The 5,000-nt window shown below is 42.4% G+C and overlaps 1 protein-coding gene across 2 annotated transcripts in view; it reads right to left on the reverse strand.

Moving 5' to 3' along the window:
• ccdc85cb (coiled-coil domain containing 85C, b) overlaps positions 1-5,000 on the reverse strand; it is an 86,074-nt gene that overhangs the window by 69,771 nt on the left and 11,303 nt on the right. The window lies entirely within an intron of this gene.

The raw sequence follows: 5,000 nt of genomic DNA on the forward strand, positions 1-5,000 counted from the left end.
CCCTGCTGCCCAGTGTTTCCCCCAACACTTGATGGTTAAGGCGCCCAGCGCCCACCATGTCTACCCCATTCATACTTGAATTTCATATGAAGCAGTACAACATAGCCTTTCCAGTGATGACAATAATGTGTCTTTGATACCGGCTAACCCCTACAACCACCATTACATTAAACATGGCTGACATCTTTACCCAAAGTGACTTACAGATATTACAGAGTCGGTTACAGTCCCTGGATCAGTGTGTGTTAGGTGCCTTACTCAACAGCACCTCAGCCATGGAGGAAAGAAGGGTTTGGTAGACTGGGGATTGAACCTACAACCCTGTAATCTACAGTCCGACTCCCTATCCATTACACCACAGATGCAACCACCGCGAAACCAAAATGCTTCAGGGAAACACTGCTTTCTCACCACCGTATTCGTGCAAAGTCAGTCACACCTCCCTTCACTGTAAAACATTGCAAGTCAGTTAAACATAAAAAAGTAAGTCCCTCCCGCTGCCTGAAGTTTGTAAGCCAACTCAACTCGAGACTGAACTAAACTTGAGGCTTCCTCAAGTCGAGTTAACTTACAAACTTAAGGCAGCAGGGCAACTTACTTTTGTCTCGTTTAACTGGCTGCATTGTTTTACAGTGCTCTGACTGTTCCGGAATGTGGGAATTCCTGACCTGCAGGCAGCCAATTAGACGACAGTGACACTCAGACTACTGTACTACACAGTCATACCACTTTGTTTAGGATACATAAAATCAACACTGAGGCGACAATGCTTAAACCCCTTAAGACAAGGAAACACATCTCTTTGCAACACAACATTTCAGACCAGCTGTAGTATCTATGCATAGCCTATTTACCTTAAACAGTGTTGTTCAATTGATCAGACATGTTAGTGGAGTTAAGACACACCCCCTGTTGTAAAGTTTGTTGTTACCAGAATGACATTGTCCAACTAAGTCGTAATGTATTTCTAATGTCGTAATGCCGTAGAAGTGTATTCTATGGGAGAAACTTTTGTTTTTCAATTTAGTCTTGTGTCAATTTAGTATTCCACACATGGAACGATATAAAATACTGGCAACATGTTACCAAGCAGTGTGTGAAAAAAGGCCAACACAGAACCGGTTATTTACAAGCTTACATTTATTTCCTATACCGTGCAGAACAGAGACGCTCGATTATTTACAGTACTTAAAACTCTTTTCAATGATTGTTGAAGGTTAAGCAATTCTCGTGGATTACAGGTAAACTCAATGCTGGGGCAATTTGACTGCTGAGGTCTATTGATGAGTGGTGGTGTTATTGAATTCCTATCTGAAAGAAACAAGGGAAAGGGAAAGGGAAAGGGGCGGGGGGACCCAGGGGAAACAGCCGCCCCTTTGATATATAAACAGAGTGCTATCCTCTTGACCACATATTGTCACAGCTCTGCTATCTGCTATCCATCCCACAGTTCCCTGGGGAGAAGTCTCTCTCTCTCTCTCTCTCTCTCTCTCTCTCTCTCTCTCTCTCTCTCTCTCTCTCTCTCTCTCGTGCAGGACTCCCTAAGCCAAAAAACTCAATCTTGTTACACACACACACACACACACATGCACACGCACACACGCACACACGCACACACACACACACACACACACACGCACACACAGATACACATACAAATGTGCACATGAATTCTCTGATTCTCCCTCTCTGTCCCTCCCTCTCACACAAACGAAGCACACAGATGTTAACACACTTTTTGGAGTAGAGTTTCTGAGAAGCCTGTTCTACACACTGAAAATATGTACGGAATCTGCCAGGAAGCACTGTAAGACATGTACTTGTATCCGAATCATAGAATCAGACAGAGAGAGACGCCATGAAACCCCACTTATTCTACACATGATGGTAGGGCTGCACGATTGTGGAAAACAATCATAATCACGATTATTTGAGTCAAAATCATAATCACGATTATTTATTTTTTTGCTGATTTTTAAGAAAAATTACAACAAAATGAAATATAACCAAGAATTAATTATATACAGGATGAGCAAAATAAAATGAATTGTAATAATTATGTAAAAGGCAATAGCATGAAACTTAGGTGAACAGATTTCTGGCCAGAAACACCAGCCTGTCAGTATGTTCTGGCTTCAAGGAGGCTCTCGAAGGTAGGTCACTATTGCCACGATTAAATCCCGATTGAAATCCCGATTTCGATATCACGATTATATCACGAATTTCGATTATTTTCGATTAATTGTGCAGCCCTACATGATACTAAAATAACATTTTACGAATGCAAATCCCAGCAGGGCCTGATGGCTGCAGAGTTGAAATGGAGAAGAGAGGGAGAGAGAAAAAAAAACCTGAATAAACAGTGTGTGTGTAACAAGTGCCTTACAATTACAGCACTTCGCTCGACGTCAATAATTTAAAGAGGACGCATGGGAGCGAAGAGACGCGACTGTCTGAATTCATATTTAATGCCTCTCAAGTTCATTTCGCTCAACACATGGTAATGCAAGCAGCAGCAACACTGCTGAGCACAGACGTTTTCAGTGTAGACCTTGTTGGCCCTACCATGATTAATGAATAATGCATATAATAAATACGTAATATCATATAACATACTATAAGTCACAGGGTAATGAACGAGGATAAACGAGATGGTGTCAGTTGATATTTGTCAGAACGGCAAGAAAGAGGAGGGAACGAAATGACAGTTGTACAGTAATCGTAAGAAAATATAACCATGGAGTGATTTTACAGTAGCAGACTTTACAGCTAATATTGCTAATAAATAACAGAAGTAATGAATACCGGTAATATAATATCAAATAATATAAATGTAAATATGAGATGCTGTCCCTTGTGGTATGTCAAAATAGAATTCGAAGGAAGAAAGGAAAGAAGGAAGGATCAGTTGTAGGTGAGCTGCAGTAATCTAAACTTTACAGAAGATTTTAAGTTAACAAGCGAAGGTCATCAGAAATTAGGCAACACTTTTTAAAGAGCACAGGTAGGGCAGACGAGGACGTCGCACACATTTTGAGGCTTTGGAATGTACGTAAATAAGAGAATGAGGTGTCGTAAGGGAATGGGGACATGGTGACGGACTGGGAGAGCAGGTTGGACCGATCTCACATTATTCTCATTGAGTTTCATAGGACACCAGCTTGGCTCGCCACTGTTCCCATTGGTTAAGGGTAACACTTGACAAGAGGATCTCAGAGTGTGTAGAGTGGAATACACACGCACTAGGGATGCAAATTATCGATTAATTAATTGATCATTAGTTGATAGCCTTATCGATCGACTTACGATTAATTGATAAGGGGCGTTTACCCCCCGATATCTCAATGTTTCTCGAAAAAAAACTACTCAATCTAAACATTTTAATTAAAAATTGAGATAAAATACCACATTTAAATGAACTCTATTTCAATTCAATTAAACATTCCCACTATTCACACCCCTTTTCACACACACTCTTCACATGCCCATTTCACCTGGTTCTCTTGTCAGTTATTAATTGCGATTAATGTTTTTTAATCGATTAACGAATTGATCGATTAAAGTCGATTAATCGATTAATCGTTTGCATCCCTAGCACGCGCGCACACACACACACACACACACACACACACACACACACACACACACACACACACACACACACACACAGGTAAACACAACAACTCATAAACACATAGGTGTCATAAAAAGGCCTTGGTGTTAGTCAAGATCATAAAACCCACATACATAAATAAACAAGGACACCAACTCTCTCTCTCTCTCTCTCTCTCTCTCTCTCTCTCTCTCTCTCTCTCTCTCTCTCTCTCTTTTGCTCTCTCTCTCTCTCTCTCTCAAAGGCTTCATAAGTTTCTTTATGAGCCTATGGGGTTTATTGCCTGCATGCCCTTGCGTCTGCATTTTGAACCCCCACACACCCACCCCCCGTCACACACAAACACAAGCCCATCGCCCCATATGAACGCACACACATACAAACAACCCCCAGAAGAACAACAAGTCAGGGGTGCATTTCTGGAAAGCGAAGTTGCTAACTATGTTAGCTACTTTGTTGGTTGCAATGCAATTTCCCATTGGCAACTACCGAAGTTGCTAACTGCTAACAACTACGCTTTCCAGAAATGCACCCCAGTAGTCTCCCGCCACCACATAGCTCAGCACAAGTCAATACTCAGGAACCACACCCGCCCGCCCCCACCCAACCAGGACAACAGCATAGCATAAAGGGCAGATTATAGTTCAGCAACGGCGCCTGTTGCTTATGGTCGCTAACCACTGTTGATGTTATAGATCTGCGCATGAGGTCTCATGTCGTTAGCTACATTTGGCTACATAGCTACAAGGCTACAGTACAGTAGTCAGACTGCAGGCATTGTGCCGCGAGTGCTAAACTGATGTATTGTTTGTTTGTTACTTACTAATTCAGTCATTGTAGCTTCATTTATTAACACAGACTAGAAAGAAAGCGTTTGTATTCCACAGAATATTGACAGTTTGGCTCTCGAAAACTACCGGAGAACTGTGCCGCCACGAGAACGAGGAAGTAGCGTGACGACCAATCACAGCGCCTTTTCTCTGCGACCTTCGCAACCGTCTGTCGCGTAGTCAGGATTTTTTTGAGGCGCGCGACGACGGTTGCAGAGCCTCTGCGCGGGGGGCGTGGTCGCGCACAGACGGTTGCACAGGCTCTGCAACCGTCAGCGCCAATAAGTATAAATTGGCCTTAACACACAGCAACACCATAGCACAAAGTAAAAATAAGTAGCACAACATGTGCATGGCACAAGTCAGTAACACAACGACACAACAATGTAGCACAACATGGGCATAGGGGTTTTTATTTTAATTCCAGGGGGCACTTCAAATTTTATAAAGTCCTCCGAGGGCCATACTATGAACAGTGGCCCAATTCGAAACGGTAGGTAGTGACTCGATGACTCTCCTCCTACATAAACATGTCACTGATCAGATAGGTCAAGTTA

This window comes from Engraulis encrasicolus, chromosome 18 (genome assembly GCF_034702125.1).
Source record: "Engraulis encrasicolus isolate BLACKSEA-1 chromosome 18, IST_EnEncr_1.0, whole genome shotgun sequence".
Taxonomy (NCBI): domain Eukaryota; kingdom Metazoa; phylum Chordata; class Actinopteri; order Clupeiformes; family Engraulidae; genus Engraulis; species Engraulis encrasicolus.